The sequence below is a fragment of the Agelaius tricolor genome, unplaced genomic scaffold (genome assembly GCF_023055355.1).
Source record: "Agelaius tricolor isolate 1412-34295 unplaced genomic scaffold, bAgeTri1.0.p SCAF_6, whole genome shotgun sequence".
NCBI lineage: Eukaryota > Metazoa > Chordata > Aves > Passeriformes > Icteridae > Agelaius > Agelaius tricolor.
In genome coordinates, this window is record NW_027269266.1 from 15,172,252 (window position 1) to 15,194,748 (window position 22,497).

General features: G+C 37.9%; 1 protein-coding gene across 3 annotated transcripts in view; it reads left to right on the forward strand.

Annotated features, from left to right (window-relative positions):
• The window catches only part of ARHGAP21 (Rho GTPase activating protein 21), a 112,416-nt gene that overhangs the window by 1,352 nt on the left and 88,567 nt on the right, over window positions 1-22,497 (forward strand). The window lies entirely within an intron of this gene.

Here is a 22,497-nt window from a genome sequence, read left to right on the forward strand (position 1 = left end):
ATTTCTATCGTGGTGGTTTTCACTAGAAATAAGGGTCTGGCCTCTGTCTGCTTGTAGCCAGTGCTTGCCACTTTCCTGTCTGCCCGCAGCCTCTAATATTAAGGATATTTCTATCCATAGCATTTGTTGCTGGAACGATCCTCTGTGTATTTAGTTCAGAAACTTAATAGCATGCCCTATGGTGGCACCATTGCGTGTTTTGACTTGCAAGACAAAGTTTTTAACGCAGAACCGTGTCTGATCCTTCTGTGCTCCCTATTAATAGTAATGTCTCTGAAACAACTATTAGCTCTAGATTGAACGGAATACATAAAATAGCTTCAGTAGATTTGTTTTTGGATTTGTCTTAAACTTTACTTACAAAGGCAAGCTTGATTTTTGTATCTCTCAAAATTAGAGTATGTATATTGTGCTGAAGAAAATGCTGATTTAAATCCACAGAGGACTGTGAAATATATGCCCTTTATGTAGATATTCCCCCTTTTGTTTGCTGAAGTTGAAATACAATTGAGTGATTTTTAGGCATACAGAACTTTATTTTAAAAGTGTGGGTGATTTTTTGTTTGGTTGTGGTATTTTATTTTGTGTGATTTTTTTTTCCTTAGGACACTGAGTTTTAGTTTACTGCTATCTTGAATTTACCCTTTTGCCTTGGTTTGGAAGTGTATGGTATTGTAGGATTTTCCTTTCTGCTATCACCTCAAATTAAGAGGTTCCCACAGTCTCTTAAAGCCAGGTGGGTTAGGTGAGGATAAAATCAGTCTTAAGTAACAGCACAGAAGCTAAGGCTTTGTGATAAAATACAGCTGAAAAACAGTGCCATGTTTGGAGAACCTGTTCTTCAGTACTGTTCAAGTAGTGTGGGAAGAAGGAGAAAACTGCGTGTCTAAGGGTAAAAATTAATATCTGCTTTTTAATTCTGTAATGTTGAAGCTTCTGGTCTTTGGCGCTGGCCCTGGTCATAATCTACCTCTCCCTGTGGCGGTAAGCCTTAACAAGGCCTGTGGCACTATTGGAGCTCATCGTGTTAAAGCTGTCTAATTGGCGACTACTAATAGGCGTGGAATTGCAAAATGGACTGCTCTGTCTGTTGTTTTGCCAGGTACTTACATGTTGGAGTTAAAATGTAACTGGTAGAAAACATGTGCTGGGACCTGTGATTGCCTTAATCACAGCAGGCCTGATGTAATCTTCGCTTGAACTTAGACAGCCCTGGTGAATATCTGATCAAGGTTGCAGTGCGTTCTCAGTTGCCTTCGTGTAATCTTACTTCGTGTTTTAAAGTTCAGTTTATTTTCTTACAACTTTACTTTCATAGATTTGTGTAAAATGCCTAGAGAGTGAGAATTTGTGGCTTGACATCTGCTCTGTTTGATGTAATAGTTACTTCACAGTGCTTCATGCACTATATGTGAACAAATCCCTTCATGTTTGTATTGAACAGTAAGAATGGCTTTTCTGTTTAAAAGATCAGAAAACACCTTTAATGAAAACCAATTACTATAAAAAGGGACTTCAGGTTTCAAGAAAATTGCTGCAGTGACAGGGATTTCTAGTACTCTAATACTGATGTGCAAGGTATTAGCAATTTTGGGAAATGATTTATGTTTTTGGGACAATGGATCCCATATGGTGTTTGCATTATAATGCAGTAATTAAGTAATCTACATTTAATGCTTAAGTCTAGATATACACACAGCAGGCTGTCACGAGGAAGACTCCAGGCATAGCTGTTGTTCACCACAGTCAAGAGAGTGGCTACAGAAATAGGACTTAAACTGATTTAAAGTTTTTGGAAATGCACAACTGTAGTTATCAAGGTTTGAGCAAGAACTGAAAAACTTGTGCTCTGTCTTCAGGATCAGTGCTCAGACTAAGAAAGGGAATGTTTGACTGAGAAGTGGTGTTTCTGTGGGTCTTTGTGTACACAGGTAGGAGAATAGGGGACATGCAATTTGAGTCCTCTGGATACCACGTATGTTGGTTGATAATTGTGTTTTGTTTTGGAGACCTGCCTACTCTGATATTAAGGTCTGTTTGGTCACGCCTTGCTATGTTTTCTATTTTTATTTTCACTTAATTTTTTTTGTTTGTTTTCCCTTTGACACCGGATCTGGTGGTCCTTGTCAGTACGGAGCCCCTTCAGTGAAAGGATTGTTGCAAACAAAGATCACACATTCAGGCTTGCAGGCTCCGTCTGAACGTGGAGCGCCTGTTCAAAGGGACAGGTCACGTATTCTGGGCTCCTGGGGGAGCTGGCAGAGAGGGCCAGGGACTCTCAGGGCTGTTTGCCATTCTGTTTGAAATCTGACACACGTTTACAAATGGGAGAATTGCTGGGCTTATGTTCCTAAGGACAGATAAGTGAGAGCGTGCTCTTTCTGGCTTTTAGATTAATAAGCGTTGGCTATCTCTGTTCTGTCAGGTTGTAGCAGTATTTTGCTGGAGAGTTTAAGCCCTGCTGAGGTGCAGGCAGTACTGCTTCAGTCACAACATCCCACCTACAGGTCTGTCCAGATTCGAGGCTGGAAGTGGTGTCTTCATTAGTGTAAATTTAATTTCCCATCCTTTGCCTAGAAAGGCAAAACAAAAAGTGCTTTTTTTTGCTTTTCTGTTCCTACTGTTTTGTGTTTAAAGAAGTGCTGTGTCTCTTTGTGGTATAGTTTACTGTTAATCTATATTAAAAGTACATTCTGAATATTAAATTCAGATTTAAGAAAATATTAAGCACAGTGTGTGTGACCTTAAAAGGCAAATTTTAATTCTTAACAATAGTATATCCTCAGTTTATGAATAATAAAATGAATACTAAAATACTTTATCAAATAACTTTATTAAGACTGGTATTTTTCTTTTGGTTTGGTTACATGTTTTTGTTTTGCTTAGCAGATGAGTTGTTAGGAATAGCGAACGGTCTTTAGTGGCTCCCAAGAGTTTCTGTATTTGTCGAAAGTTAGGAATACATTTCCAAAGACTTCTGTAAAAAAAAAAAAAGAGCAGCTGATCAGTACTTGCTTTGTAATCACAACTGTTCAATTTCAGAGAAGAAGAAAATCCACAATATTCTTACTCCAACACCTTATCAGAGAGAGTGCAACTGCATAAACTGAAGACAAGCATGTGCTGGGTCAGGAACCAGAGAAGGGCAATGATGGCACTAAAAATAGAAAATCATTTGGCTTCTCGCTAACAATAATGAATAGATCGTTTACTATTTTAACAACCCAGTTGGGATGACTTTAGTAAATTTCAAGTGGTGAAATTTCCCAGGTGTTAGGTCTCTCTACTATCAGAGCAGAATGCCAGTCTTTCTGTAATTGTGCCTGTAAACATGTGAACTGTTCTGGAACTCTCTGTTGTTGGATATTGATGCCTTTTCTATGCCTGATACCCAAAGGCTGGAGGGTTTAATCACAATGTTAAAGATCAGAATTAGAAAAATCCATTTATAAAATTTTATATGTCTAATAGTACACAATACCGACTGTTAAAAGTGTACATTACTTAGGGTTATGGAGAATTCTGCAAAAAGCTTCCATTTAATAAATTCATTATCAATAGTAGCCTTACCTGGAGTTTTGGTTGCAACTGTTCAAAAAGCTTGAGTCAAATCCTGTTTAATCGTGCAAGCAAAATGCTGACTTCTGCTCTGATTTATGTCAGCATAAGCCTAGGATAATTTGAGAAAACATGGACCTCTTCCATGAAGAAATGTTAGGTGTTTGATAAGTGACAATATCAAGCAGGAAGTAGTTCCTTCAAGAAAATGAAGGTATCTGCCTTCTAATGTAGCTGTGTTTAATACGTTTTTCTAAGGTGACTTCTTGCTTTCCGGTTACACAACTTTGTTGATTGTACCACTTTGGTATAGTTGTCTGGAAAAAAATACTTTGGCAAGAGAAATGCAGTGGGCTGAAAGTATCTTGAACTGTGTCCACGTGAAATAACTGCTCTTACTGCATGCAGTATATGCATTATACAACTGAACTTTTTTCTTTAACAAGTTTGACAAACATCAAAGCAATAAGTTGACTTTATCTGTATAAGCTATTTTTAATGATTTTTATTAAGATGCAAAAATAACGTCTGCTACTTCAGACGTATTGTTTAATGTAATTTGTATTTACTTACGTGCAAAAATAATTGAGAGAACAGTTGGAGAAGAGGAGCTATTTAATCTCACATACTTGTACTCACACACTTGTATGCATTTGTGATCTTTTCCCTCTTGTATCTTTGAAAACATCTTACTGGAGGTGGATAACCAAATCAAAACTGAACAGTATGGACTCTGAAAAGAGTAAAAGCTGGTGTATTTTTCTTTAATTCCCTTATCGCGTTCATACGTGACTGTGTAAATGATGATTATAATATAAACATGTACAACCTGTGAGCCTTACTAAGAGAAAAAAATTATCTTTCCAAGGGAGTCCAAGTAACAGTGTTAGGCTAAGCTGTTAGGAATATCTACTGGTGCTTCGTAGCTGCTGTTTTGGTTTTTTTCTCTGATAACAAATGGAAGAAAAAATTGAGGTTTTCTAGCATTCAGAGGTTGAATGCTATTCTTCCTTGCAGTTGTTTGTGTGCTAAATTGCATAGAATAGGAAGCAGATATAAAAAATTATGCAATGGTATTAAATGAAAGCCAGATTTATTGCTTGTGGTTAACAGGAGTCATTGTTTTTAAAAAAGCATGAGTTAGCCCTGGTGTAAATGTTGAGGCTTCTAAACTACATTGAAACGATCTGAATTGACAGTACTCCAGAAGTCAGTCTGGTGGGCTGGTAGATACAATTCCATGATTGTGGAAGCTGTCAGAGCCTATGATCTCGTCAAAACCTTGAACTTAGGGCCTTACTACAGAGGAAGTGTTTGTCTGCTTGCCACAATAGATAATGGATATATACTAAAAATATGTTATGCTAAGCATGGTACACAGACAATGGATGTGAGTTATGCTTCTGGTCAGATTGATTTCTTTCTACAAAAATCTTGTAACACTTTGCCTGTTTATAATATGAAATGTAGATTATTGTAAATGCTGTGCATTTCTGCTGTCCAAATCCTTCTTATGTCCTGTAATTTTTATTTTTTTGCAAAGACACACCGTGGTATTTTTTGCCCATCACCCAGTAGTAGGCACACACAGTAGAAGTATAATGGGTAGGAGCAGTAACATCAAACAGGCTTTGATTGTGTTCATATCAGAGGCCTGACACATCTTGTAAACCTGGAAGTGCATAATCTTGGAGTTGCAAGGTGGGATTAAGCTGTTTTATGTATACAGTTCCTAGGTACATAAAGGTTATTTAATGGGAAGGCTTTGTCTGTGGTGTGTTTTTTTCTTTTTGTTAGGTGTTTGTTTTTCTTTGGTATGGGTTTTGGTTTTGTTTTTTTTTTTTTAAACCATGGTGAAATGCATTTTTCATTTACATTAGTTAGATGGGAACTCTAGCTTCTCCCTGTTTTGTTGTTTACTTTGATAGCAGGGAAGCAATTTTCTGAATTTACTGTTTGATGACTGCTGTTGGATTTGAAGAGAACTCTTCTGGGGAGGTGATACTGGAGTTTAGTGATTGGATCACTTGGGAATAGGATGGTAAAGATTAGGCACAACTGTATGCTTTGTTCTCTGCATCTCTGTGCTGGGAGGCTGGAACTACTGCATTTTTCTGAATTGGTGTACCCTATTGTTCTGTATGCCAGGGAATTGTATTCAGCAGAAAGTGTTGCTGCTTTATATTTTCTGTTCTAGATTTTTGCACTGAGAACTTGTAGATAAGTGTTTTAATGAGGCCTTGGGATCTGTTGCTGCAGCTCTCTCCAGCCTGTTTGAGAGAGCCTGATAGAAATCACTTTAGTAAACATTTGGTGCTGGGCATGAGAGGTTCTGTGTGGGCATTCTGGAAAAACACAAACAGCTGTTTAGATTTTGACTCTGGCTTGCAAGTCTGAGTATACACCTTGGGGAGGGTAGGGAGTAGGCTTATTTTTGCTCTAAAATTCTTAATTTCCATTTGCCAGCAGCTGCTGCTTTGGTGAGAGTGAATGAGGTGCCTCCTTAGAGGACATGGCTAATTACAGATTGTCTGCTGGTGGAGGGGGGCACTCTGAGATAGACATTTTCTTTCATGTGTCTCTCATTTGCATAATGTGTTAGGACACACAGTATGGACTGCATTAAGCACTAGCAAATATGCTGTAGGGAATAATCTTGCACTGGCATCACTAAGTTGCCTAGATAACATAATCTTCATATTTTAAATGTTGAGGTTTATATTTGTCTATTTGAAGGCCAGGGACAAGAAATCAATAGAAAAAACATATAAACTGTAATGAGGAGAGAAATTTTAAATGTTTCTGAGTAATAGTTGCAGTTGGTACAAATAGGTTGAAAAGAGAAACCTGAACTTGTATGCGAATTTCGGTTTTTGTTTGTTTGCTGTGGGTTTTTGGTTTTTTTAGTTGGCTGCTTTGTGGGGTTTGTGGTTATTTTTGGGAGGTTTTTTTTTTTTATTTTACTTAATGTAAATGGCAGTGTGCCCTCCTATTTGTACGTATGTGTATCTCTACACTTTGAAATACTATTTCTTAATAAAAGTTCATTGCAAACCACTCACCCTTTAAAGGACTGTGTTTTGTTCTCTTCTAGTTAAGTTGTTCATCTTAATATTTGGGGCTTTTTGTGTTGCAAAGTTCAAGGCATAAGAGAGTGAACAATCCTGTAATAAAAAAGGTTTAAAAAATCAAATCTTAACTTTCCTGAAATGTTAGTGTTGAATACATCTGTGGAATTCTCTTAGTCTAAGTGCAAGGGCAGAAAAGTCTAAGATTCAAATGCTGATGTGGTTTAAAACTTTGAGGTGAATAGGGTCTTGGATACAACTTGTTCTGTCCATGGGGTGAGCTAAAAGAGAATCTTTGAACTCTCAAGAATCCCTTACAGATCACTTGGCTTGTGGCAGATAGATGCAGTCTGCTCAGTGATACATTCACAGCATTGAGGTGAACTATTCAATTTTGTAAACAAAACCAGAGCTCAGTCTACACCTTAAGTTGCAGTTTTATATTGGGAAACTGCACAGGGAGAGGTGTTGTTCAAAAACTAGTTTATGGAGCTAAAGTCATATGGATTTCAAAACCATAACACATTTCCCATTACTTTTGAGAAAAATACAACATTATAACTTGTTCAGGTCTGTCCAGATGTAATAGAATGTGGAAGAGGTTGCTTTCCTAAGCAGTTTAGCAGATACTTAAATACAATTCTTTCATTAAAGTCTGTGGTGGTTTAGACATGTTTAAATGTATATGTCCTCAGTTCCATAATGTTTAAGAGGGCTAGAGGTCAGTCAGCATTTTTAGGAGTATATAAAGCTATCAAAATTTCCTTTTGATGCAAGAATTGAGAACTGAAACATTTAGCCGTTGTCTTTTTGTTCAGCAAAAGATGCAGCAGGTCTAGTATGTGCTCCTCAAGCAGGTCACTCTTCTTACCTGTGGGTTCTGACCTGTGTTTTGTAAGATAAAAATCTGTTTAGGGTTATCTCCAAAAGAAATGCTGCAGTTTTAATGGAACAGGCTGTCCCATTGCACTTCATTCTTTGTTGTTGTGCTTTTCTTCTAATTTTGATGCAACTTGAATAGGGAGCCTGTGACTCCAGTGAAAAGCATTTCCATGTAGAGCCGCAAACATTTCTTACTCATCAATGGCTGTAAAATCTGACTTGTTCCTTCTTGCATGCATTTAAAAATTTTATTATCCTCAATCATCATGGTAAAAGGTGAGTAAGTAAACTTTGCCCGGAGTAATCAATTTTCATGGCAATTTTTCAGGCCTTCTGCTCCATTCTCTGTACTTACACTGTTTTTGTATGGATCTGTCTACATACAGTCTCACATTTTCTGTATGCTTTAGTTATATTTTAAAATTTGTTGAAGAAGTTGCTTTGGAGCTGCTTGTGAGGTGGGATTTAAACGTGATCTTTCTTAAGGAAAAAAGAATGAATGGCTTGTGTGCTACTCTGAGGGTATTAAAGTTTCCCATCTTGCCAAATTACCAATAATATGGAATTTGGAAGAGTGGAACAACTGAACATGAACGACCTTCAGTATGCATTGCAATCTGTGTATCTGAATCAGATGCTGAGTAATTCAGTATCAGTAAGTAGTCTGGCAAGCTGGTATTCTGATCCTGATGTCATGGAGGTGATTTTACAACCTCATTTCTTGCATCTCTTTTGATGGCATTTTAATTTTTTTAAGACATGAGAAATAGCATTCTCACTTTTTAAAAATACTGCATACAGAACCAAAATGGCCCTTGTAGCTGAGCTGTGCAACAAAGGGCTTTTTCTGTATGAAGGTGTTATGAAATGTCATGTTGTGTAATGGAAGCTGGCCAATACAAGTGGCATTTTGTAGCCTATGCCCTTTAGGTGTTGTTTTTTTTTTGGTTTTTTTTTGAGTTCAAAACTGTAGATGGTTTTGAGTAATTTTCTCTCCATTTGCACTGTGATTGAGGCTATGATTCAGCTGTGTATCTAAACAGGTCTGGTAACTGCTGTTTTCATTAATTTAATGGCGATGGAGAGGTAAAAGTGCTTCTTTTGTTATCTTTCTTTGTAGAGAACTTTTGCCTGCTGATAGTTATTCAGGTTAGTGAGGATGAATTGTCTGTGCAGAAATGCTCAAGGACTTTCTTCAGCACTAGTTGATGTAAAATGTGCCTTAAATGCCAAAGTGTTATGTCACATAAAATACTGAGAGGTAATGATTAACCAGGAGCTCATGGGTGAAATTTTAAATGTTCTGGTAGGTATCTCCAAGGATTAAACAGCACCTTAATGCTTGGTGTTGTTCAAAAGAGTGAATTGTCATCCATTTCCTAATAATTCTGGACATGTTCTCTGTTATGCCTCAGTATATAAATCCATAATACATTTGGAGCTGATGTGTCTGGGTTTCATCTCTCCCCATTTTTCCCTGTCTCAGAAACAGTATAGTAGAGCTGGAAAAGTTGTGGAGAAAGGCTAACTATGATAATTGAATATATGGAGCTGTTTCTGTATCAAAACCAAAACCAGAAGCTGGGACTTGGCAGTTTGGGAAAGAGGAGACTAGAGACGGGTGATGTTGATATGTTGTAGCTTTCTCTGTTTTCATCTTGAATTTCTGTGGATCTGCTCTTTACTATCTGCACCAAGAACTTGGCAGTGTCAGATGAGCATGGTGGGGTGAGATCAAGCAAAAGGAGATGGTCCTTTGCATAAAAATTAATTAAACTTGTTACTCCACTCCTTGATATTACGAAGGCTAAAAGCATGTGTGTAGTCTGGATATATTTTTGAAAGAGCAATGCTTTTAGAGTTACTCTGTACCCTTGTAGTGGAATGAATTATGGATTTGTGAATAATTAAAGCTGGGAGGATAGTCTAGTGCTGCTTGTTTCTGTGTTCTTTCCTAATTATTCACAGCTAGCAGCATTTGGTCACTGTTAGAGCTGGGCTAGCTGAGTTTTCGATCTGATCTACAGGTGTTCTTACATGTTACAGTGCTGATTCCATAATAGCTCATCAGGATTCCTTCTGCTTTCAGGAGGTTCTGTACCAAGCCTGATGAAACAAGGCAGCTGTTGGTGATCAGCAACAGGAAATGGAGTTTTTCAAATATTCAGAACTGGGCCTATTTTTGCTTCTTGAAGATACCAAACTTATGTCTTTGGTTTTACTTGGTTTTGTTAAAGTTGTTGCATCATATGGGTCTAATGTTCTCCAGTTTTAATAAGCTAAATGAAATGCACCATTGCCTGCTTTTGTGTTCGGTCCATCTCTTCTCCATCCCCCCTACCAGATGAATGAGAGCTCAAGGTGATAGAGGATTATACACACAAGTTACATATGCTGTCATACTTCTGTTTCTTTTCTACTTGTTTGCAGTCAGACAAGTGCTTTTTTTGCCTGTGGAATAGTTTTCTGTGCCACCTTTTTAGTGGACTGCATTATATTGCAGGACTTAATTTTTGATTACAAGTCTTATTGCAGCAGCAAACTCAGTAAACTACTTAGATCCTGTGGAAAACTCCTTTCTCCTTTTGTGGTGAATGATGCTGCTGGGACTTCTGCTTGTTGTGGAATAGTTACTTCTCTTTCACTCTATTTCTACAGCTTAAAGGAAGGAAATAGTACTTTCAGAGGCTACACAGCAAGCTACATAGCTCCAAAGGAATGGGACTAGGTGATGTAGGGATAGGGAAAGGACTGGAGGGAGCAGCTCCATCTGGCAAAATGAGACTTCTCCCCTTCACGAGTCCTGAAAATCAGTTATCCAGAAGGTAAGATGAAAAAAGGTAAACTTCTACCTAAACAACTGGGAAATGAGATGGCCACAAAAATAGTTCTGTTGAGTTGGGGTTTTTGTCTTTTGTGGGTGGGTAGACAAATAACCTCCACCCCCAAAAACTATTTTTAAAGCTAGGTCTAAAATGTTAAAAGGTATCTGTGGCTAAGATGGTTTCTGGTCTTGTAATCAGTGATTCATGGCTGAGAAACTAAATTCTTTAATGCAAGTGAGTAGAGACAGTGGTAATATTAGACAGTTACTCAGCAAGGCGTGTTCAGGGTAAACAGTCCTCACTGGTAAGTTTGTCTGTGCAGAATCATTTTTTCCTTGTTTCATTTAAATCCTAGACTTGGATAAACTTAGGAAAAAATCTTGTGTTCAGTTAAGAATTCAGTGATGCCTGTTTTTCACACTATCCCGGTGTGAGTTTGTTTGGGAAAAGATTTTCCCCTTGCAACTCCCTCAGCATGTTAACCTTTATACATTTCATGGCCATCATTCAATGTCTTAAAGTTTGGATAATGCAATGTCAGTAAGTGATGTAATGGTTGTCTGTAAGCTGCTTTGCAGTTCACAATGGGAATCTGAAGTTTGGAACCCAGATTTTTTGTGTGAGGTTCTGTGTCTTCTGTAAAGGAGGTGAAGCACAAACACCACAATCATCTTATTTTGGATAGTGCAAAAAAAGTGAATGATGATGTTTTAGTTGGAGGAGGGGTTTGTTTGTAGTTATTTGGTATGTTTTTTGGTGGTTTGTTGCTGTGTGGGTGGTGGTTTGTTTGTTTTTTTCTTTTTTTTTAATTATTGCATTTTTTAAAAATTCAAACTATTAATTCTACCAAATGAGTTAAGGGGAAGGCATTATGTGTGAGATTAAAACCAGGATTTGTCGGAGTGACTTGACCTTAAATTCAGTTAATACTGTGGTGACTTTCCCCACTTGGATAATCTGGTCTGGCAGATTTTTCTTTCCTGCTTAGGACCCAAGATACCTTGAGCTTTCATTCCTTGGAAAGTGCCTCTACTCTTCCCTACTTTTCTAAGTGGGAAAGCTGGATTACAGGAATATGTCCTGAATTGAATGTTGCTAACCTTTTCAAGCCATGAGGAACAGTGCTTGTCCTTCCTTGTATTCTTTATCCCATGGTGCACTTGTTTTTTGTGGAACTTAATTTCTTTATTGCAAAGACACTTCTCATTTGGTAAAGAAATACAACTAGTTGTATTTTGGAATGACTCACTAGAGAAGGATCTTCCAATTTATTCTTACTGCTTAATAAGGCTGTTCTGGCCTATGTGCACCTTATTTCACAGGCGTGGTTTTCTCCGTTACCTTTACAAATGGCTGTTACAAAGTGGGAGTAGCTTTACTTTTCCATTATACTGTTTTGTACTTTGTGTTCCAATGAGTTCTGAGAAGTTCCATTGTATTTATTGTTTTAAATGGTTGAAGTCCAGACTATTTTTTAAGTGCAGATTTAGGTTAGATGATTTCAGAAATGATAAAAAATATGTCAGAAGATATCTTGTGTTGTTTATGCTAATAAAAGTTTTTTTTAATAATCGGTGAAAAAAAGTATTTGGTCTAAAATATTAAAAAAGGGGAAAAATACATTTATTCATACTTCATAAATTAAGTCTTTTCAGCTGGAGATGGTTCTAGACGTCAGCAGACTTTGGATTAGTGGTTCTAATAAATGAGCCTTTGGAAAAAAACTTTAATTCTTTTCAAAATCACTTGTGACTAGTCTGTTCTTTAATGCTGACTGCTTTTTGTATTATGTGCTAGAATATAAATAAATGACTTGAATTGTATACTTTCTTCAAACCTTCTTTTGGAGAGATCAGTGTCAGGTTTAAGTAAAAATATGCCAAGCAACTAACATTTCTTCACTTGTTAGAGTAAAAAGCCTACAAATACTAGTTCTTTGCATAATGCAAGACCATACATGCTATAGAAAACCTGACATGCTGTTATATATGAAGTCACAATGTGAAAATATGAAGAATATAAAAATAACTGTGTATTGAAGCTAAACTCAGTGGAAGTAGATACATTTGTTTCAGGAACAAAATGTTTGTCTTTTTATGCAACTCCTTTATTCTTGCTCAGATTTAGAGGGTGAGAAAGCTTGTCCGTATAAAGGAAATCTGTGAAGAATGAAGCCTGCTTTTTTGAATGTGTGCAACTTGAAAGTGTTGTAGGTATGTCTCCAAAACCAGATAAGACTCTTTGTTGTAAAAGTAGTACGAGTTGTGAATTTAAAAAAAACCCAAAGGCAAAACTAAAAGAAATTCATGAGCATCTTTCCATAGCAAGTCATGGATTAAAGTATAATTATACTTCATCTAGTGCCTCTTTCCAGCATTAACAGACTTTGTCTGTTTTAAGAGAATTTTGTCTTCCTGGTGTGGTTTTCTTTTCTGTAGCTACCACAGGATTTTGCCTGGAGCCTGGAAACCACTGCCATACCTGCAGCAGTCTCTCTTCTGTGTTAGATCTATGACTTAAGAGTTTCTGGCCCTCTGAGAGTCATATTGAGGTGAATTTGTTCTTCTGTTTCCTCCTTCCTTCCATATGCACGTGTGATTATATATTATAATTGTGAAAGTGGCGGCTGAAGCCAGAGGAGGAATGGATACTCTTTTGTACTTGAAAGTCCTGTGTGCATGGTAGCAGAGGGTATTGCAGACTGTATTGGTCATGAACAGGTAGGGGATGTTAGGGATTTGAGCTAGAATGTAGCACTTCACCAAAAACAGTATGGACCCGATTTGCCTGCAGCTCTGATTTGTGTAGCTTTCTCACTACTGAAGATACAGCACAGATTTAAAACCAGTTTCTACAGTATCAGTGAATCATTGAGGTTGGAAGGCACTTCTGAAGATCATTCAGTTCAGTAAACTGGAGCAGGCTGTCCAGGATGGTGTCTAGGCTGGCTTTGACCACAAATATGGAGACTCAGCAGCTTTTCTGGCAACATGTTTCAGTGTTTGATTGTGCTTACAGTAAAATTTGGGATGGTGGTGGTGATATTTATATGGGTTTTCCTCTATTTCAGTTTATTTCTGTATATTTTCTAATTTCATACTTGGCCTCCTGCTGGACCTCTTCCTGTTGTTCATAACCCCTTCAGTTTCCAGTTCAGTTCACTGTTCTTTATCTGCCCCACAGTTCATTAGTTTGTCCATAAAAACATAATAAGAGACAGTGTCAAAAACCCTCCTGATGTTAAGGTAAAAAAATACCTGCTACTCTCATCTACCAAGCCAGCCAACTTTATACAAATCGCCATCAGGCTGATTAAGTATGTTTTATTCTTGATAAATCTACCTTCTTGTCCTTTGTATGTTTGGAAGCCTTTCTTGTTGCCTTTCATGTCCAGTACCAGGTGAAAACACAAGTGGGTTTTGGCTTTCCTGTGGGCTTTGGCTTTCCTAACCCCTATCACTGCATGCTCAGACAGTGTCTTTGTTTCTTCTGGATCACCTGGATTATGCTTGTGATCCTTGTACACTCCCTTTTTCATCTGAGCTCAGCCAGAATCTTCTTGCTTGCCCATGCAGGCCTCCTGCCACCTTTGCTTGATTCTTTGCACACTGGTAAGGACCATTTTTGAGCTTGTAGGAGGAGATCCATGAAAATCAACCAGCTCTCCTGGACTCTTCTCCAGGACAGACTCCTTTGAAATTCTTCCAGCTGATCAGTGAGCAGTTCTGTTCTGTGGAAGTGCGGGGCTGTGAGTCTGTTATGTGGCTTTGCTCTCTGCTCTCAGGATCCTGAACCTCGTTGTTCACAGTCACTGTAGCTGAGGTGGCCCCTGAACTTCACATTCCCAAGAATTCTTCCTTTTCTGTAAATACGAGGTTTAGTAGATTGCCTGTTTCTTTTTGGAGTAATAGTCACTGGTGTCAGAAAGGAACTGTTAGCACATTCTGGAAATCTACTGGATTGCTTGTGTTCTGCTCTGATGTTAATAAAATTATTAAAAATAATATGTATTTTATTGCATATGTTTTTGTGAATAACATAATTCTTCTGAATTGGTCTTGTACAAGGTAAAACCTTTACAGGCTGTTTGCCAGGAACTTGTACAGGGGAATTAAATGCAGAGAAGAGGAAGTTTCATTAGATGATTAATCTGTTTCATCATATGATATAATTTGAAAGCCGGGATGTAAATTTGATAAGAAAAGCAGTGAAGAGGTTTGGAAAAGGACTGTTAAATGAAACTGAAACAAGAGCTTGAATTCCTGCAGTTAAGTAATTTTTAGTTATTGTTGATGTCAGTTTAGTATTGTTGTAATTTTTGGAATCTGGTTGAAAGTATTTTGGTAAGTTGTGCTGTCTTTATGTCTTGCTGCATCTTAGTGGGGTGCAGGTGTCTTATTGTTGTTTGACATGATATTTTGTGCAAACACACCCAGGTCATGGAACTTCTGCCATTTGGCCTAAAATTGCTGAATGGTGATTTTTTTTTAAAAAGTAATTTCTCACTTGAAAGACAAGGTTAGGAAATATATTGTCTTTTTACAGACATAGTAAAAAATGAAAGCAAAAGCGTCCAGAAGAGAGGCAAATATTTTTGCACAAGCTGATTACTGTCACTTATGTAATGAGGAGCTTGGCACATGTGTAGTAGTTCATGATTGATGGGTCACAGTGTGTGTACTCATACTTAGGACAAGACTGGTAAAATACATTCCTAAGATATACTGTGAGCTTAATACTATGTTAGGTGAAATTTTTGCTAAGGGTCAAGACCTGCTGCTGGCTGAAAGAAGGTTGTGGTGACACAAGGCAGACTTTCTGCAGAAATACAAGCAACTCTGAATGTAATTTGTGTGACTTTGTTATATAATGAAGTCAACCTGTACTTTTCCACTGATAAACCTCCTGCTTGTTTCTTGGTTTCTGCTAGTGTGTTGCTTTTTCCCTCTATTCCACACATTCAGCTATGTTGTTTTTCTTTAATTTCTTTTTGAATATTGTAGTTTTCCAGAGCTTGTTTCCTAGGATTTTTTGGCTGTAATATTGGTACTCCCCTGAGTACTGACAGAAGTCTGATACCTGATAGGTTATGATTGATTTAGGGCTTGCTTGTTGAAAAGGTATGTTTTTCTTGAAATGGTAATTTCATTAAGTTTCAGTGGTACATTAATTTCAGACTTTGAATGTAGCTCTCACAGACTGTCTCAAACTTGTTGATGACATTTTGTGTGGTGTGTTCTTTTCATACAGAGAATGTGTTGGTCGCTGAACAGTTTTTCAGTCTGTTGGAATACACTGGCTTGGTTGGGTTTATGTATCATATCCTGGGTTTGTGCACCTGAATTTCTGTCTCAGGTTGCTTGTATCAGTCTTTAGTTATTAAAAGTTTCTTTGAGATTTTAAGCGCTAGTACATTTGTTCCATATTTACTAGGAGTCTTTAGAGTGGGAATTTTTTACCTTTTTAATTAGTTCTGCACTACAGTGCTGAACTTTTCAGTTAAAAAAATAATAAAAATATCCTTGACCCTTTATTCTATCCAGCTTTTTTAGACAGAGAATCTGTTGCTCATTGTGCTTAGTATTCAGTACAGAGGTAAGTTTTTAATGTGTGATGGATTATTCATGTTCAGTTAAGTCTTTGTGTGCCTTTGTATGTTGTCAATCACATCTGCCATGCATCTTAAAAATAAGGACCACTTTATGCTCTCTCTCATCCCTTCTCATCCTCTTCCTTTTCCTACTGAACTGTGACTTCCTCCGTTGGTGGGGTTTCTTTCCATTATTGTGTGGCAAGACTTTAATGAGTAGAAGACTCAAGAAAGGCCAGGGAATTACGTGCTGATTTTGCAGCTCTGGAGGTCATTGATCCAACACTTCAGTGAGGGGAAAAAAATTAATATCAGTATAAGTAGTGCTGCTGGTGTAATTGTTAATTCTGTGCTTTTGTAGCATATCTGTTTGGCCATACTGTTCACAACGTTTCTAAGCATTTGTACTCTGTAATCTCTGAACATTGTATTGGTGTCATTTCCAGTCTGTTTGCTGTTGTGTTCTTCCCAGAAGACCATGCCCAGTGTTTGGCCCTCTCTGTGGGATGTGACAGACTGGAGAGAGGGAGGGTGTTCAGGGCCTGGAGCGCCTGCCTGGACAGGAGGCCACTGAGCCCAGCTTTGCTCAGCCTGAGGCAGGGAAGGCTGAGGGGGCAGCTGGATGGGGCCTTCAGCCTCTTCAAAGGGAAGGGGTGAGAAAATGGATGTAGTAAGGGAAGCTCCAGGGGAACACAAGGAGAAAAAATTACTGATTAGGGTGGTTAAACATTGGAACAGCTTGTGAGAGGTCCTGGAACCTTCCTCTTTGGAGACTTCTGGGACTTCACTGTGCGAAGACCTCAGCAGCGCAGTCTCCAGTGTCCGTGATTAGGGCTATATGTTTGTTACTTTTTCTTGGAAGAAAAACATTGCTACCTTGTAAAAAGCCTTACTGGCGTGTCCTTTCTAATAAAAATGAGGTGTTTCTTAATATAGTTAAGTGATGAAAAGGACATCTGTCCATGCCTAGAACTCTTTAGAAAAATTGGAATTAGATTCAATGCAAAACACTGGTGTGGGGCTTTTTTTCTTTTTTTCCCCCCGAGTACCACCTGTATAATGCCTCATAAAGATTATATTTTCAGTATAAACTAAAGCTCAGTGAAATTGTGTTATTTTGGACTAGTCTGTTTTAGTGATAAAGGTGTTTTAGGTATAAGAAAAAAACAAACAAATGATGGATCTTGGTTTTAAGCCTGTCTCAAGAACTTCAATGAGATGACTGTAGAGGATGTGGCTTTTCATCATCCAGCATGAGTTTTTACTAGGGTGATGATTAGGGCAAATTTACAGTTCCTCTTTATTGCCTAACTTCGCAGGATGAAATTTCGGTGAAGAATATGGGAATCAGGCTGACTTTGTTAGGACTGTTTTCTCTATGTGTTTCCTGTATTAACAGCTTTTTCAGGTTCAGCGCTCAGGAAAAATGAAGGTACAAATTTGCTTTCTAGAGTTTTCTTTCTTTCTTTATCCTTACCTTGGGGAATTGTGTTTTAAACTCAGTTCTTGGAAACCCTTTCATTGTGCTTTAACTTCTCAGTGTAATTAATTCTCTCTGTCAAGGTCTTGGGAATAAGGAGTAGAAAAGATGGATCTCTAAGAGTGATAAATCTGAAGGAAATGGTGGAGGTAGGATTTAGGCCATTGTACCACAGCCACCTTGCTTGGCCTTTATTTATTAGTGAGATCAATGGATGTTATTACTGATCTCTAAATAACATTAGTTATGTGACTATTTGTGTGCAGGGTTGGAGACAGGCTTGGGAGTAGCTCTTGACTTGGTGGGATGGAACCCTATTGGCCAGAGTTTTGGTGTGGCTCTGCTTGTACCTTTTCATTAATAGCAAACACCCCAAAATATTTTCAAGCTTAAAAAAAAAAGATTTTGCACAGCTTTCTCCTCTATAAAAAGCTGAAAGGAAAACAAAGTTATTTTATTGGTTTAGAAATTTAGGGGACTGTATCTCCACTCCCTACTGACTAAATGAGAATAAGTCCTTCCTTCTAGAAGTAGCTCCAGGTGAGGCTTTTTATTTATTGGTTTTCTGTTATGAATTGAGTAAAGATGGTATTTCTCAGAAACCAGTTCCTTCTAGTTCTTAGATAGAAAATTTTTCTCCAATCTCCTCCGAGGCCAGGCTGCACTTCTGGTGGCATTCTTAGTAGTCTCTGGCTGAAGTGGTTCACTGAAGGGGCAAGCAGTAAGCTGTCAGGCTGGCCAAACCCATCATCTCTAGAAATGTCATGTATGCTTGAGAGATCATTTGGAAAGTGGAACTTAGTATTAGTTGGACTTTTTGTGCTGATGAATGGTAATGTGCTAATATGAGCAAACTTCTGGTTTTTAAGATGCTTCCTGCATTTAGGGAAGCAAACATTCTCCTTGTCTTAACCTTTCAGAGGATATCTGACTTTTCTAAGAGTGTTGGAATGATGAATTGTGCCACCAGCATAGTGAGGTTTGAGACTGTAATTCTAAGCGACACATCATTACTAAGATCTACTTAGATACCATCCCCACAGAGCTATGTGTGTTGAGTTCTGTGGTTTTTTGCAATCAGTGTATTTCCCTTTAGTGGTAAGCAGTAAAAATTACCCTGGGTTCACAGTGTAATTGAAATGTTGAGGCCAGAGGGTGAAGCTATTGACTTCCTCTGTAAATGTAATGGGGCAGTGCTGCTAGTTGACGAAAAGCAGGTCTTTGCCAGTGCTACAGTAGTGTTTTGCATACTGTGTGTTTTTGTCATATAAGTTCCTTTTATCCTGTGGTTAAGAAATAAAAAGGTTTTAAATTCCATTGTATGAAAGAATTATTAAGTATTGTGTCAAGTCTCTTTTGTGCCACAGCTCATTTGCCTGTTACATACAGAAGAATTCAGACACTTGGCTTCTCTGCACCTTGGATCATTTACACATGCATTGTAGTAATTTTACATAGTAATTTTTCACATTGCATCTGCAAATACATTATGTTGTCTGAACTGTAAAACACCCTGGGATTTCAGATGTACTCCTTTCTTCAACGTAATGCTGCTGTTAGCATCTACCTGGTCTGTACTTCACTGTTTTGAATTTCCTAACTAGATGCTTAGACCTGGAACTACAACCTGTTAAAAGAAGTGCAACACTACCTTTGCTCTGCCCGTGTTTTCTGAATTTGAATTCTTGCTCCCTAGAAAACAATTATCTTTAGCTCTACAGACATACAAAAAATGAGGAAAGTCCAGTTCAATCTATTGGAAAATGTTTGTTGATCAGAAAAAAAAGAGTTTCTTGTTCCGCCTGTACTCATGATTTTTTGCCAAGAATATTTCTGATTCCTTAATTTTCAGTTATATTTTTTCCTAAAGGATGTATATACACATTATAAGATCTAAATGTATTAAAAGTGCTAGCTTACGATTCTGCAAGTTTCTTCTTTTACTTTTGATGAAAAGATCACAATATCTGTATTTCTGTAGGATAATTGCATGCTGAAGTAGCAGAAGGCACTACAGGTGAAAATGCAAGGCTTGTTTTCTTCAGGCAAAAGATAGTGTCAGAAGCAAGTGGTGTAATGGAGCAAAAAAGTAAAAATTCTTGAATCTGATTTCTTTTGCTCATGGCATCAGTCTGCCCATGTGTTGGTTGCTCTGCAGTTGCTCTTGAAGATCCCTGGCCAATTTTGGTCAAATTTCAAGGCAGGAAGATGGTCTCAGAGATAATGAAGTGCCTGGAAATTCAGAGTCACTCAGCAGGTAGAGGAAGCGAAGCCCTGGTTAATGCCTTGCACTGCAGGTGAGGTGGGGGAGCTGTTGTGGCCAGCCAGCGCATGTGGGACTGCCAAAAAGCCATTCTTTCCTTTACAGGGGATCTGGCAGGACCAAAGAAGATGAGGGGGAGTTACAAGATGTATGAGACTGAAGTCAGTTCTACTACTCATGTAGCAACTTGATATGTTTAATTTGTTTCTAAAATAAACCTTAAGCCTTCTTAGAATTCCAAAGCTCCCTGGAAAATTTGCTAACTTCTTTTAAAGGGTATTTTCTTCCAAGTAAATCTACCTTTGGATGAATGAAGACTTCTGAGAAGAGATGGAAATTTGCACAATGTTGGGGAAAAGCTTTGATCAAGTCCATATATTTTATAAACAAAAAAGAATGGAAGCCATGAAAGTTAGTTTCAGATTGTGTCACATGACTGATCTGATAACACTGTTCATGCAAAACTGGGCTTGTTCCTAATAGAAAAAATTATGGAAAAACTGAAGGAATATCTGAATTTTTGAATCTCTTCCAGTTATGTAAATTGCCTTGAGAGATTACTAGATATCATAGAGATCAATCTCTGAGGTTTTTTAAAAAAAGACCAGTGTTTAGCATATGGAAGCATCGTTATGGGGTCTAAACTGAAATTTTTTTTAGTACAGGGAACAGGGGTGTTTGATTTTGTTGTTTTTTTGATGTACCTCATCTTCATTCAAGTGAATGAAAGCTTCATCAAGTTCTAGACAAGCCTCTGGCACTGTGCAAGTTCAAAATTTGGGGACAGTCAGAAGAGAAAGCTAGGCATAAGTCACCAAGCCGTATTAGTTAACAAGCTGTTTTTATTTAACTCTCCTTCTCTTGGGAGTGACAAGTGGTGATACTTGTTTCTCTGCTGGGTTCTGTATCTTGAGTTTGACAGGACTCTGTACTGCATTATGTTGTCTGTAATCAATACAAGTTGCCTGACAGATTTGAAAGCCTAGCCCAGAGTAGCTTTATTCATAGCATATGTTAGCTGGTATATTTACACTTTACAAAAGGAAAGTAGAGGTGGGGGCGTGAAAAATGTTGCTCATTAGTAATCCAATATCTTAGAGTCTATGTCCCCTGCCCATGCATCTGCAGGAAAAAATGTGCTGGCAGAGGACTTGAGACTGCACTGAGTAACTCATTGTAAATAATGTTTCTACATGGCACCTTCCTCTGTAGCATTTGTGTAACTCTAACAGAGTGGGAGTTCTACTCAAGCTTTACATTTGAGGCCACAGGTGGGGAAAGGAGAAAGGCCTTTGGAAAGGCTCCTCTGAAGGTTACTTTGAGATCTCTGTTGGTGTGGAGGTGAGGTGGCCAAGGAGAGTGTTCAGCATCAGGGGCCTCGCCAGCTGGGGTGCAGCAGCTTTAAAAAGGTTTGCTCTGGCAGCTTAGGGTTCTTGCTCTGTGGGAGACCTACAGGAAGGTAGTAAGGAGCGTAATGTTCACTTACAAGTTCTTTTTTAGGGTTTTTAGAACACATGTACAATGACTGATCATTACTTGAATTTTGGGAGAGCAATTCTAAAATTGTCATTCTGAAGTCTAACACCTTGAAAAACTAGTGCTGAGTTTGAAGTGTTTTGACTCTGATAGTGCAGATGGTTTATCACTATAGAGATATCCAATCTCTAAGGGTAAGTTATCATTTAATAAAAACATATTTTTGTTATTCACGGGAAAAAAAAAACAAACCCCAACCCTGTATGTTAAGAATAGCAAAATAAGGATGTTCTGTGAAAAAAACATAAATAATACTATTTTATATGTTTTCCAGCATGCCCAAACTGATTTTCTGGGTTTGTTTTTTGGTTTTCAGTTCAGTCAGTGAACTAGTTAAGTGAAAGAAATGTTCAGAATTTTTTTGTTGTAGTTGAGATTAGACTTCTGCTTTCTGAAACTGGAGCTTATGTTTCTGACTGAGAGCTCAGTGCACTCCCTTTCTTATTTCACTGGTGGACTGCCTTCTAGCTGAGAGAAAAGGAAGGGAGAGGAAGCAAATGTGATTATTTTGCTAGCTGATAAACTCACGTTCTTTCACACGTGCTCTAATGATTTTATTTTAATGAAGATTTTATTTTTCTCATTTTAGCTGGCTTCAGGAAGAACTCAGCTGTTCTGATTGCCAGTTAGGTGAGGGTATGTTAACTTCAAAATTTGTACTTGGTGTTGAAGGATAATTTTGCTGTTATTCTCTGTGTATCAGAGTTGTACTTTGAAGTAGACCATGTAGTCAAGTACTGAGAACATACTATTCTAACAGAAATAGGAGGATTTTATTGAAAATGTTGTAATATTTCAATAGTTCTTGTGTTTACCAACAGTAATATTTTTTACTTCTGGTTCTCTTCTTACAGTCTGAATGCAGAGAAGGCAGGGATATGTGTGTGTTGTGATCAGGCTGGCACTGTGTCTGGCGTGACATGGGTGTTGCTTTCTGGGATTGTCTTTCAGGCCGGCGGTTCTCTGTGCACAAACAGTTCAGCCTTCTGAGCACCCCTGGTCTCAATAAGAGGGTATTGGGCTGGAAGTGAAGGTGCTTCAAGCGTGGTCACAATTGTTGATTAGTTTTATCCTAGCCTTGTATTTAGAGACTGCTAGATTGTTGAGAAGACTTAAATGTATTATAATAGATTTGCTATCTAAATAAATGTCCCAATAAATTGAAAGGATTTTCTTTGTAATCACTAAAGGTAATACTGTTTTTTTCTGTGTGTTTCTATAGGGATTAAGGTATATAGGGATTCTCTTTTATTACAGTGGAAATTTTAGGATTCTGAAGCCCTGTCTTAAGCTGG